The sequence below is a fragment of the Trichomycterus rosablanca genome, chromosome 3 (genome assembly GCF_030014385.1).
Source record: "Trichomycterus rosablanca isolate fTriRos1 chromosome 3, fTriRos1.hap1, whole genome shotgun sequence".
NCBI lineage: Eukaryota > Metazoa > Chordata > Actinopteri > Siluriformes > Trichomycteridae > Trichomycterus > Trichomycterus rosablanca.
The window spans coordinates 54891949-54906888 of NC_085990.1; the positions used below are offsets into that span (position 1 = coordinate 54891949).

Here is a 14940-nt window from a genome sequence, read left to right on the forward strand (position 1 = left end):
TGGTACTGACACACCCCCATACCATGACAGACCCTGGTACTGACACACCCCATACCATGACAGACCCTGGTACTGACACACCCCCATACCATGACAGACCCTGGTACTGACACACCCCCATACCATGACAGACCCTGGTACTGACACGCCCCCATACCATGACAGATCCTGGTACTGACACGCCCCCATACCATGACAGACCCTGGTACTGACACGGCCCCATACCATGACACACCCTGGTACTGACACCCCCCAATCCATGACAGACCCTGATACTGACACACCCCCATACCATGACAGACCTGGTACTGACACGCCCCCATACCATGACAGACCCTGGTACTGACACGCCCCCATACCATGACAGACCCTGGTACTGACACGCCCCCATACCATGACAGACCCTGGTACTGACACGCCCCCATACCATGACAGACCCTGGTACTGACACGCCCCCATACCATGACACACCCTGGTACTGACACCCCCTAATCCATGACAGACCCTGGTACTGACACGCCCCCATACCATGACACACCCTGGTACTGACACGCCCCCATACCATGACAGACCCTGGCACTGACACACCCCATACCATGACAGACCCTGGTACTGACACACCCACATACCATGACAGACCCTGGTACTGACACACCCCATACCATGACAGACCCTGGTACTGACACACCCCCATACCATGACAGACCCTGGTACTGACACACCCCCATACAATGACAGACCCTGGTACTGACACGCCCCCATACCATGACAGACCCTGGTACTGACACGCCCCCATACCATGACACACCCTGTTACTGACACGTCCCCATACCATGACACACCCTGGTACTGACACCCCCCAATCCATGACAGACCCTGATACTGACACACCCCCATACCATGACAGACCCTGGTACTGACACACCCCCATACCATGACAGACCCTGGCACTGACACACCTTATACCATGATACACCCTGGTACTGACACGCCCCATACCATGACAGACCCTGGTACTGACACACCCCCATACCATGACAGACCCTGGTACTGACACCCCCATACCATGACAGACCCTGATACTGACACCCTCCCAATCCATGACAGACCCTGATACTGACACAGACCCATACCATGACAGACCCTGGTACTGACACACCCCCATACCATGACAGACCCTGGTACTGACACGCCCCCAATCCATGACAGACCCTGATACTGACACAGACCCATACCATGACAGACCCTGGTACTGACACACCCCCATACCATGACAGACCCTGGTACTGACACACCCCATACCATGACAGACCCTGGTACTGACACACCCCCATACCATGACAGACCCTGGTACTGACACACACCCATACCATGACAGACCCTGGTACTGACACACCCCCATACCATGACAGACCCTGGTACTGACACACCCCCATACCATGACACACCCTGGTACTGACACGCCCCCATACCATGATACACCCTGGTACTGACACACCCCCATACCATGACAGACCCTGGTACTGACACGCCCCCATACCATGACACACCCTGGTACTGACACGCCCCCATACCATGATACACCCTGGTACTGACACACCCCCATACCATGACAGACCCTGGTACTGACACACCCCCATACCATGACAGACCCTGGTACTGACACACCCCCATACCATGACAGACCCTGGTACTGACACACCCCCATACCATGACAGACCCTGGTACTGACACGCCCCCATACCATGACACACCCTGGTACTGACACGCCCCCATACCATGACACACCCTGGTACTGACACACCCCCATACCATGACAGACCCTGGTACTGACACACCCCCATACCATGACACACTCTGGTACTGACACACCCCCATACCATGACACACCCTGGTACTGACACGCCCCCATACCATGACACACCCTGGTACTGACACGCCCCCATACCATGACAGACCCTGGTACTGACACGCCCCCATACCATGACAGACCCTGGTACTGACACACCCCCATACCATGACAGACCCTGGTACTGACACCCCCCCATACCATGATACACCCTGGTACTGACACACCCCCATACCATGATACACCCTGGTACTGACACACCCCCATACCATGACAGACCCTGGTACTGACACACCACCATACCATGACAGACCCTGGTACTGACACCCCCCATACCATGACAGACCCTGGTACTGAAACACCCCATACCATGATACACCCTGTTACTGACACGCCCCCATACCATGACAGACCCTGCCTTTTAGACTTGTTGCTGATAACAGTCTGGATCCTTTTCATCTTTGGTCCGGAGCACACAGAGTTCATTTTTCCAAAAAAGACCTGGAATGCTGATTCATCTGACCACAATACACATTTCCACTGTGTGATGGTCCATCTTAGATGCCTTCGAGCCCAGAGAAGTCGATGCCGCTTCTGGACATGGTTAAAATAAGGCTTCTTTTTTGCACAGTAAAGTGTTAAGTATGATTAGTGCAGTAACTCTGTATTGTAGAGCTTGATAAAGGTTTGATAAACTAATCCCTCACCCATGTGGTTATATCAGCTAGTGTTGAGTGGAGGTTCTTGATGTCGTCTGAGGGATGGAAGATCACGAGAGTTCAGATTAAGCTGCACCCTCCACCTTTACACACTGAAATTCCTCCTAATTCCTTAAATGGTTTAATGATATTCTGTGCTGTAGAGGGAGAACATGCAAATCCCTTCCAATCTTTCTTTGAGGTTCATTGTTTGTAAACATTTTAATCATTTTCTCACACATTTGTGGACAAACTGGATCCTCTGATCATCTTTACTCATCAGAGACTCTCAGCCTTTCCTGGATGCTGCTTTTGTACCAAACCATGATCACAATCACCTGTTCACATCACATCATTATTTAGTATATTCACCTCATTACTCGCCCTAAATTGCCCCTGTCCCAACTTTTTTCTGAATGTGTTGCAGAACTGAAATGCAGGAATGGATGTTTATTAATATATAAAATGAAGTTGAGCAGATAAAAGATGAAATATCTCAGCTTCATCCTGTCTGACATCAAATAAAAGTCAAAGCAAACGTAAGAAACTCTGTGTTTTTATTTTATTTACATTTTCCATACTGTCCCAACTATTTCTGATTTGGGGTTGTAAATTATACCACGTTCCAAATTATTATGCAAATGCTATTTTTCTCTGATTTTCCTAAATGGTCGATGCAAATGAGAGTCAGTATAATTTTTAAGTTATCAACCATTAGAGTATAAATCGAATTCAATTGAACAAACCTCCCAATGATAACAGTGTATTCTTCAAAAATAAAAAACTTAAAATGCACTGTTCCAAATTATTATGCACAACAGAGTTTCCAAACATTTGTTGAATTTGCAGCATTAAAAGGTCACATGCACTGAAATCAAAAACATCCTAACAGACCAAGTTAGATGTTAAAAGACTTCTTTCATATCACCTTCACAATTCTTGCATCCATTGAACTTGTGAGTTTTTGGAGAGTTTCTGCTTGAATTTCTTTGCAGGATGTCAGAATCACCTCTCAGAGCTGCTGGTTTGATGTGAACTGCCTCCCACAATTCATAGACCTTTTGCTTGAGGATACTCCAAAGGTTCTCAATAGGGTCAGGGGAGGATGGTGGCCACACCATGAGTTTCTCTCCTTTTATGCCCATAGCAGCCAATGACACAGAGGTATTCTTTCCAGCATAAGATGGTGCATTGTCATGCATGAAGATGATTTTGCTCTGGAAGGCACGGTTCTTCTTTTTGTACCATGGAGGAAAGTGGTCAGTCAGAAACTATATACTTTGCAGAGGTCATTTTCACACCTACAGGGACCCTAAAGGGGCCTACCAGCTCTCTCCCCATGATTCCGGCACAAAACATGACTCCGCCACCTCCTTGCTGACGTCGCAGCCTTGTTGGGACATGGTGGCCATCCACTTCTCCATCCATCTGGACCATCCAGGGTTGCACAGCACTCATCAGTAAACAAGACTGTTTGAAATTAGTCTTCATGTATGTCTGGTCCCATTCCAACCATTTCTGCTTGTGAGCACTGGTTAGGGGTGGCCGAATAGTAGGTTTATGCACAACTGCAAGCCTTTGAAGGATCTTACACCTTGAGGTTCACGAGACTCCAGAGGCACCAGCAGCTTCAAATACCTGTTTGCTGGTTTGTAATGGCATTTTATGGCTGCTCTCTTAATCCAATGAATTTGTCTGGCAGAAATCTTCCTCATTCTGCCTTTATCTGCACAAACCCGTCTGTGCTCTGAATCAGCCACAAATCTCTTCACAGTATGATGATCACGCTTTTCGTGAAATATCTAATGTTTTCATACCTTGTCCAATGCATTTCACTATCTGACACTTTTCGGCAGCAGAGAGATCCTTTTTCTTTCCCATGTTGCTTGAAACCTGTGGCCTGCTTAATAATGTGGAAAGTCCTTCTTAAGTAGTTTTCCTTTAATTGGGCTCACCTGGCAAACTATTTATCACAGGTGTCTGAGATTGATTTCAGTGATCCAAAGAGCCCTGAGACACAATACCATCCAGGAGTTTAATTGAGAAACAAAAAATTAAATCTTTATGAGACTTAAATCCAATTTGCATAATAATTTGGAACGCCCCTCCTTGGATCACCACCTTATCGTGGTGGAGGGGTTTGCGTGCTTGAATGATCCCAGGAGCTATGTTGTCTGGGGCAAAAGCCCCTGGTAGGGTCTCCCAAGGCAAATTGGTCCTAGGTGACAAGTCAGACAAAGAGTGGTCCAAAGAACCTCTATGAAGAAAAATAACAGGAACCTGTGTACCCTGCCCGGATTAGGGTTACCGGGACCCCACCCTGGAGCCAGGCCCAGGGGAGGGGTTCGCCAGCGAGCGCCTGGTGGTCGGGTACTCTCCCATGGTGCCCGACCGGGCCCAGCCCGAAGGAGTTACATGGGTCCCTCCTCCCATGGACTCACCACTTGTGGGAGGGGTAGTAATGGGGGTTCGGTGCATTGTGGATCGGGCAGTGACCGGAGGCGGGAGCCTTGGCGTCGCGATCCCCGGCTGCTAAAACTGGCTTTTGGAACTTGGAATGTTACTTCACTGGCGGGGAATGAGCCCGAGTTGGTGTGGGAGGTTGAGAGATACCGACTAGATATAGTCGGGCTCACCTCAACGCACATCTCGGGCTCTGGAACCAATCTCCTTGAGAGGGGCTGGACTCTGTTCTTTTCTGGAGTTGCCCACGGTGAGAGGCGTCGAGCAGGTGTGGGTCTTCTTGTAGCCCCTCGGCTTGATGCATGTATGCTGGGTTTTTTTCCGGTGGACGAGAGGGTAGCTTCCCTACGCCTTCGGGTTGGGGAATGGGTTATGACTGTGGTTTGTGCTTATGCGCCAAATGGCAGTTCAGAGTACCCAGCCTTCTTAGAGTCCCTGAGGAGGGTGCTGGAAGGGGCTCCTCCTGGTGATTCGGTTGTCTTACTGGGGGACTTCAACGCTCACGTGGGCAATGACAGTGAGACCTGGAAAGGCGTGATTGGGAGGAACGGCCTTTCCGATCTGAACCCAAGGGGTGTTCAGTTGTTGGACTTCTGTGTAAATCACAGTCTGTCCATCACAAACACCATGTTTGAAAACAAGGGTGTTTATAAGTGCACATGGCACCAGGACACCCTGGGCCGCAGTTCGATGATCGACTTTGTTGTGGTGTCATCGGACCTGCGGCCATGTGTTTTGGACACTCGGGTGAAGAGAGGAGCTGAGCTGTCAACTGATCACCACCTGGTGGTGAGTTGGATCAGATGGCGGGGGAAGATGCCGGTCAGACCAGGCAAGCCCAAACGTATAGTGAGGGTTTGCTGGGAACGTCTGGCAGAAGAACCAGTCAGACAGATTTTCAACTCTCACCTCCGTCAGAACTTTAACCGTATCCCGGCCGAGGAGGGGGACATTGAGTCTGAATGGGCCATGTTCCGTTCCTCTATTGTCGAGGCGGCTGATCGGAGCTGCGGTCGCAAGGTCGTTGGTGCCTGTCGTGGCGGTAACCCTCGAACCCGGTGGTGGTCACCCCGGGTGAGAGATGCCGTCAAGCTGAAGAAGGACTCCTATCGGGTATGGTTGGCCTGTGGGACTCCAGAAGCAGCTGACAGGTACCGACAGGTCAAGCGATCCGCGGCTCTGTGTGTCGCAGAGGCAAAAACACGGGCATCGGAAGAGTTCGGTGAGGCCTTGGAAAGCGACTTTCGATCGGCTCCAAGAAGATTCTGGCAAACTGTCAGGCGACTCAGGAGGGGAAAGCAGTGTGCCACTAACACGGTATATAGTGGAGGTGGCGCACTGTTGACCACGACTGGTGACGTCATTAGGCGGTGGAAGGAATATTTCGAGAACCTTCTCAATCCCACCAACACGCCCTCCAGAGAGGAGGCAGAGCCAGAGGACTCGGGAGAGGAGTTTCCCATCACTGGGGCTGAAGTTGCTAGGGAAGTTGAGAAGATCCTTGGTGGCAGGGCTTCAGGGGTGGATGAGATCCGTCCAGAGTTCCTTAAAGCTCTGGATGTTGTAGGGCGGTCTTGGTTGACACGCCTTTTCAACATTGCGTGGTCATCGGGGGCAGTGCCTCTGGACTGGCAGACTGGGGTGGTGGTGCCCCTTTTTAAGAAAGGGGACCGGAGGGTGTGTTCCAATTACAGAGGAATCACACTCCTCAGCCTCCCTGGTAAGGTCTACGGGGGGTACTGGAGAAGAGAGTCCGGCTGATAGTCGAACCTCAGATTCAGGAGGAACAATGCGGATTTCGTCCTGGCCGTGGAACACTGGACCAACTCTTTACTCTCTTCAGGATCCTCGAGGGTTCATGGGAGTTTGCCAAACCAGTCTACATGTGTTTTGTGGACTTGGAGAAGGCATTCGACTGTGTTCCTCGAGGTATTTTGTGGAGGGTGCTTCGCGAGTACGGGGTACATGGCTCCTTACTACGGGCCATTCAGTCCCTGTACAAGCGGAGTAGGAGTTTGGTTCGCATGGCTGGCAGTAAGTCAGACTGGTTTACAGTCAGAGTTGGACTCCGTCAGGGCTGCCCTTTGTCACCGATTCTGTTCTTAATATACATGGACAGAATTTCTAGGTGCAGCCAGGGGATGGAGGGGGTCCGGTTTGGTGACCTCACAGTCACATCACTGCTGTTTGCAGATGATGTGGTCCTGTTAGCGTCATCGAACTGTGAACTCCAGCTCTTGATGGATCGGTTTGCAGCCGAGTGTGAAGCGGCTGGGATGAGAATCAGCACCTCCAAATCTGAGGCCATGGTTCTCAGCCGGAAAACGGTGGATTGCCCTCTCTGGGTCATGAGCTTTGGGTAATGACCGAAAGAACGAGATCGCGAGTACAAGCGGCCGAAATGGGTTTTCTCCGCAGGGTGTCTGGGCTCTCCCTTAGAGATAGGGTGAGAAGCTCGGTCATCCGGGAGGGACTCGGAGTCGAGCCGCTACTCCTGCGCGTGGAAAGGGGCCAGTTGAGGTGGTTCGGACATCTGGTAAGGATGCCTCCTGAGCGCCTCCCTAGGAAGGTGTTTCAGGCAAGTCCAGCTGGGAGGAGACCACGGGGAAGACCCAGGACACGCTGGAAAGATTATATCTCCCAGCTGGCCTGGGAACGCCTCGGAATCCCCCCAGTTGAGCTGGAAGAGGTGGCTGGGGAGAGAGAGGTCTGGGTTTCTTTACTTAGGTTGCTGCCCCCGCGACCCGAACCCCGGATAAGCGGAAGATAATGGATGGATGGAATTTGGAACGCGGTGTATACAAAATTTTTACATCTGCACAGCAAACAGCAATAAACATTCAGCAGCTGTTTAACATCATTATATTGCCAAACCTTTTCAGGTGGGACTGGGAGTGAAGAACTTAATAAAATAGAAAATACAAGCTGACCTCAGATCAGTAGAAGAATTTCCTTCTCTGAATGTTGGTGGTTCACCCATTGACCGATCACTCCTCATGGACACACAGCTGGGTTCAGGTGATTCGGATCTCTCACCCTGAATCAGACTGAAACAAGAACAACACATGAAGAATTTCTGTTTTGCAGGTTCTCCATTATACAACACTTTTACTTTCTTCTCTCTAATAATAATCTGATAACGTTACTGTGAAGATCAGATACAAACTACAATCTGTAATGTGAGTCTAATAAACCAAACTTAACTTAAACTCCACTGATCCACCGACACGTCCAACACCAATCCTGTTATTCATATCACAGACTATCTGGAGGACTATCAACTATAAAATGGACATTTGCTTTATTCTATTTACACATTTATCATTAACATAATAAAGGTATGAAATAGCTGTATTTCATAGAAAGCAAAATACTATAAGCTCGAGCATTAATGTGGAGTTGCAGCTCTTTTGTTTCTCCTTTGCAACCACGTCAAACTTTTTAGGAAGGATTTCCTAAATTTAATGACCGACGTGAAATAATGAATAGGGCCCGTTTAAGCCCTGATCATGATACTCTGTAAAGTTTTATAAAAAATAATTCTATATTTTCATAATAATTATACTGTAATCAATAAAACTATGATATAGTTATATAATGAACAATAAAACCATTATAAACTGTTTTATTGTTTATTCTTTATTATTCTAATAAGATTTGATGCTGGTTTGCTTCTGTAATGTGAGTAAATAATGAAGAAGTGTTTATAAGCAGCAGGGAGGAATTTAAAAAAGAAATGTTCATTTAATAGAAAGATTAACCAGTGCTGTATGGAATACTGTTAACACCACTGAAACCCACACTGTTAACAGTATTCCATACAGCACCGGCTAATCTCAGTCTGTGGGTTTTAAATGTGATTTTTAATGTGACTCGTAAAGTATAAACAAATCAGAGCTTAAAATCTAAGTTACAGTGATTAAAACTATTACTGCTCATTCTAGTTGTTATGGTTAGGCTTGAACACACACACACACACACACACACACACACACACTCTACATACAATATCTCACAAAAGTGAGTACACCCCTCACATTTTTGTAAATATTTAATTACATATTTTCATGGGACAACACTGAAGATATGACACTTTGATACAATGTAGAGTAGTTAATGCAGTGTGCGGCGTATGGTCAGGCACTGACAGGCTGACCTCCCACGTCTTCAACCTCTGCAGCAATGCTGGCAGCACTCATGTGTCTATTTTTTAAAGCCAACCTCTGGATATGACGCCGAACACGTGGACTCGACTTCTTTGGTCGACCCTGGTGAAGCCTGTTCCGAGTGGAACCTGTCCTGGAAAACCGCTGTATGACCTTGGCCACCATGCTGTAGCTCAGTTTCAGGGTGTTAGCAATCTTCTTATAGTCCAGGCCATCTTTGTGGAGAGCAACAATTCTATTTCTCACATCCACAGAGAGTTCTTTGCCATGAGGTGCCATGTTGAATATCCAGTGGCCAGTATGAGAGAATTGTACCCAAAACACCAAATTTAACAGCCCTGCTCCCCATTTACACCTGGGACCTTGACACATGACACCAGGGAGTGACAACGACACATTTGGGCACAATTTGGACATGTTCACTGTGGGGTGTACTCACTTATGTTGCAGCTATTTAGACATTAATGGCTGTGTGTTGAGTTATTTTCAGAAGACAGTAAATCTACACTGCTATACAAGCTGTACACTGACTACTCTAAGTTATATCCAAGTTTCATGTCTATAGTGTTGTCTTATGAAAAGGTATAATTAAATATTTGCAAAAATGTGAGGGGTGTACTCACTTTTGTGAGATACTGCATATCACATTCATGTAGATTCTCTGTAGATTATGTTTAAAACACACTGATAATAAACATAATCTACATCAAATCAACTTTCACCCACATCAGCATCAACAATAATGAAATGAGCTGAAAATAACCAGTAAAAACCAGCAGCTGATTTAAACTCATTAGTGGTGCAGCAGCAGGATCCGTCCTAAATCACTTCAGATCAGCTTCACTATTGTACCCTATGTAGTGTGCTCATTATTTTTAAACATTTCAATCATTTTCTCACACATTTGTGGACAAACTGGATCCTCTGATCATCTTTACTCATCAGAGACTCTCAGCCTTTCCTGGATGCTGCTTTTGTACCAAACCATGATTACAATCACCTGCTTAACATCACATCATTATTTAGTTTTTCACCTCATTACTTGCCCTTAATTACCCCCGTCCCAACTTTTTCTGGAATATGTTGCAGGCCTGAAATGCAGAAATTGATGTTTATTAATAAATTAAATGAAGTTGAGCAGATAAAAGATGAAATATCTCAGCTTCATCCTGTCAGACATCAAATAAAAGTCGAAGCCAATCTAAGAAACTGTTTTTATTTTATTTACATTTTCCATACTGTCCCAACTTTTTCTCATTTAGGGTTGTAAATTCTGGACAGCAAACAGCATTCAGCAGCTGTTTAACATCATCATATTGCCAAACTTTATCAGGTGGGACTGGTTGTAAAGAATTTAATAAAATAGAAAATACAAGCTGACCTCAGATCAGTAGAAGAATTTCCTTTTCTGAATGTTGGTGGTTCACCCATTGACCGATCACTCCTCATGGACACACTGCTGGGTTCAGGTGGGTCTGATCTCTCACCCTGACTCAGACTGAAACAAGAACAACACATGAAGAATTTCTGTTTTGCAGGTTCTCCATTATACAACACTTTTACTTTCTTCTCTCTTTAATAATCGTATGACATCACTGTGAAGATCAGATACAAACTAGAAACTGTAATTAGATTAGATTAGATTCAACTTTGTCATTGTGCAGAGTAAACAAGTACAGAGCCAACGAAATGAAGTAGAGACCAAGAGAGATTGTGGGAGATGTGGACACCCGTTCTACTACAGCACGGTTGATGCAGATAGGGGTGTGTGCCTGACTTCCTGTTCTTCTAAAGTCCACAATAATCTCTTTAATTTTCCCTGTGTTAAGCTCCAGGTTGTTGTCCTCACACCATGCAGCCAGATGCTGAACCTCCTCCCTGTAGGCCATTTCATCATTGTCTTTGATAAAGCCTATCACCGTGGTGTCGTTCACGAACTTGATTACAGAGTTCGAACCATAAACAGACATGTTATATGTGAGTCTAATAAACCAAACTTAACCTCTTAAACTCCACAGAGCCGCCGACACGTCCAACATCAATCCTGTTATTCATATCACAGAATATCTGGAGGACTATCAACTATAAAATGGACTTTTGCTTTATTCTATTTACACATTTGATCATGAACATAATAAGGGGATGAAATAGTTGTATTTTATAGAAAGCAAAACACTATATGGTGAAAAGTATGTGGAGCACTTATCATCCCAAAGCCCTGGACATTAATGTGGAGTTGCAGCTCTTTTGTTTCTCCTTTGTAACCACGTCAAACTTTATGTTTTAGGAAGGATTTCCATTCAATTTAAAAACGTATCTATGCCAGTTAGTCAATCTAGATTCCATATCAATTCCAAAAGGTGTTTAGTATGTTTGAGATCAAGGCTGTGTGTAGACCACTGGAGTACTTTGGACACAAACAAAAGTATCTGTGATTATTTGCAGAAAAGTTGGGACGGAGGTGAACTTTGTGTCTACATAGTGATGCTGTTGTCATGAGTGCAGAATGAGGCCTGCCATCGTCTTACTGAAATAATCATGAACTTCTCAGGTAAACATGTGACTTTATGTCTCTCTAAAATGACTCGTATCCTCATCAGTGCTGCTTTTACACACATGCAGGTCACACATGAGCACTGATGCACCACCGTACTATGACAGATGTTTGTTTTTGCACTTTTCACTGATACCAGCCTGGATGGTCCATCCTGTTGTTGGTACTGAGAACTTGACCATGTTTCATAAGCTAAATGTGAACTCTTCCAACTACAGCACAATTATACTTGTGTATTTTACTGTCTTTCTGATAATCTGAGTTGATCTTCGGTCCAGAAAACCCACAGAAGCTTCTGCACAGAATTTATATGAAATGAAGCACTCCCAAACCCATGTGACTATATTTCTGAAGCAGTGTAATGGTTTCTCCTGCAGTGCTGTCTGAGGGGTCGAAGACAACAAGCTTTCCAGCCTCGCCCTACATGGACTGGGATTTCTCTGGATCTCCTGAATCCTTTAACAGTATTATGTATGGTAGATGGTAAATCAAGATGTTTGGCACCAACCTACGACTCATCTTTGATTACAACTGATCTTTTGGTGGATCCTCCTTCTATACTCAATCATTCTTTCACCTGTTACCAGCTCACCTGCTTAGTGTGGAATGTGTCATAACAGTGTATCTTCAATATTCTATAAATGTTTTACTTTGATTGTGTTCTGTGTGTTGCAGGCATCATATTTAAAACTTGTTTATACTTATAAAGTACAGTTAAGTTTAAAAATGATGGTAAGATCATGATCATGTTTCTGTGTAAGATGTAATTTAAGGTTCATGTTTAGTAATTTAACATTTTTCATTCGTGCAGCGTACGTCACAACATGGACAAGAATTTTCATCTTTGAGAATGTAGCTGGATGTTCTGGGTTTACATTCAACTATTAATGTAGCTGTGCTGTGTGTTGTAGCTTCTATTTATTAGATTGTTCAGTTTATGAGTGTAATTTAATGACCGACGTGAAATAACGAGTAGGGCCGTTTATATATAAAAAATAATTCTATATTTTCATAATAATTATATTATAATCAATAAAACTATGATATAATTATATAATGAACAATAAAACCATTATAAACTGTTTTCTTGTTTATTCTTTATTATTCTAATAAGATTTGATGCTGGTTTGCTGCAGTAATGTGAGTAAATAATGAAGAAGTGTTTATAAGCAGCAGGGAGGAATTTAAAAAAGAAATGTACTGCTAACACTATACACTGAAACCCACACTGTTAACAGTATTCCATACAGCACCGGCTAATCTCAGTCTGTGGGTTTTAAATGTGATTTTTAATGTGACTCGTAAAGTATAAACAAATCAGAGCTTAAAATCTAAGTTACAGTGATTAAAACTATTAATGTTCATTCTAGTTGTTATGGTTAGGCTGAGCACACACACACACACACACACACACACACACACACACACACACTACATATATCACACTACTTATAACACACTGATAATAAACATAATCTACATCAAATCAACTTTCACCCACATCAGCATCAACAATAATGAAATGAGCTGAAAATAACCAGTAAAAACCAGCAGCTGATTTAAACTCATTAGTGGTGCAGCAGCAGGATCCGTCCTAAATCACTTCAGATCAGCTTCACTATTGTACCCTATGTAGTGCACAGGAGGAGGAAGTATGAAACTATTTGTTATGCGAATCACATATGAGGTCATGTTTTATTATCTATTATTATTTATTATTATTATAGTTTTAATCTTCATCATTATTTATTATTTACACTAAGAAATAAATTCACTCACCTCCAGAGAATCATTACAGAGATCATGTTTCCTGCTACAGATTGAAGCTTTAAAGCTGCTCACACATGTAGAGAAACACAGCAGCACACCAGAATTCTTCTTTATGAGGTCTAGATATATAACATTCACATATTACAGCTTTAAATTCAGTTTCTCACTGTGATTTTCTCCTGAATAACTTTATATTCCTCTCTTCACTAAACTGCGCTGATACTTTCACTTTCACTCAAACTGGATTGAACTGGTTTCAGTAAAGGAGGAGCTACAGTGAACACACACACACACACACACACACACACACACACACACACACACACACACACACACACTTAGAGTAATTTAGTAGCTCCAGTTGACCTGACTGCTAGTATTAGAACCCAAACCCTTCATGCTGTGAGGCAACAGCGTTACCCACTGCACCACCACACAGCCCCACAAATATACACAAATATAGAAAATATTCTCCTGTTTCAGTATCTGGCTTCACCTGCCATCACTCTGACTGCAGTCTAATGAGAGGATGGTTCAGACTGCACTACACTATACAACCAAAAGTATGTGGACACGTCTCCTAATTATTCAGTTCAGGTGTTTCAGACACACATATCACTAACACGTATAAAAGTAATAATAGAAATACATTATATGCTTCCATATTTCTAGCAGCTCTGTGGGTAAGGACACACAGACACACACACAAACATTTATTCATGCAGATTACAAAGGAAATAGTTTTTAAGAAGGTTAAAACACATTTCATACAGGCAGACAGGCAGGATAAACCCTGTTATTAAAATGATTTAGAAGTTTTTCAACAGTTTCCCTTCCTGGCGCAATCCTACTTATATATTATATTATATCCGGGCTTAGGACTGGCACTTAGAGAGCACCGACAAGTGCACTTCCTAATGGATAGGCTGTTTAGTTAATCCTCCCATTTAAGACTGTGTAGATACCCGACCGGCTAATAGCAGCACTAAGATTATTTTAGTCACAGTCTGAAACACTACAATCTTGTGTTACTACAATCTAGCGGCTTTTCCCTCTTTAACATGATGAGGTTCAGTATGTAACTGCACAGCTATTATAGATGTGATGTCAGCAGGTCATGTGACACAATTTTAAGGAAACAAAATATAAAAATAAATTAATAAGTGGTTCCTACTTCTAGTATTGAAGTGGGTAAAATACATCATATTAAGTGAGTTTACAGGCCGTGGTTTAGTAATTGTAGGGTCCCTGGTTCAGGCACCACCACTGTCAGGTTGTGTCTGTTGGGCCCTTGAGCAAGGCCCTAAACCCTCAATTCCTTAGATGGTATTGACCACAATTGCAAGTTGTAGATAAGAGCCTCTGCTAAATGCTATAAATATAAAAGTTCAACATCTGGACCCACCAGCAGCTACGTTCAGAAATACTGAGTTTGTTCAG

At 44.3% G+C, this 14940-nt stretch overlaps 1 pseudogene; it reads right to left on the bottom strand.

Annotated features, from left to right (window-relative positions):
- Positions 1-10622, bottom strand: part of LOC134309986 (NACHT, LRR and PYD domains-containing protein 3-like) — a 152688-nt pseudogene extending 142066 nt beyond the window's left edge.
- Between the last annotated feature and the right edge of the window lie 4318 nt (positions 10623-14940).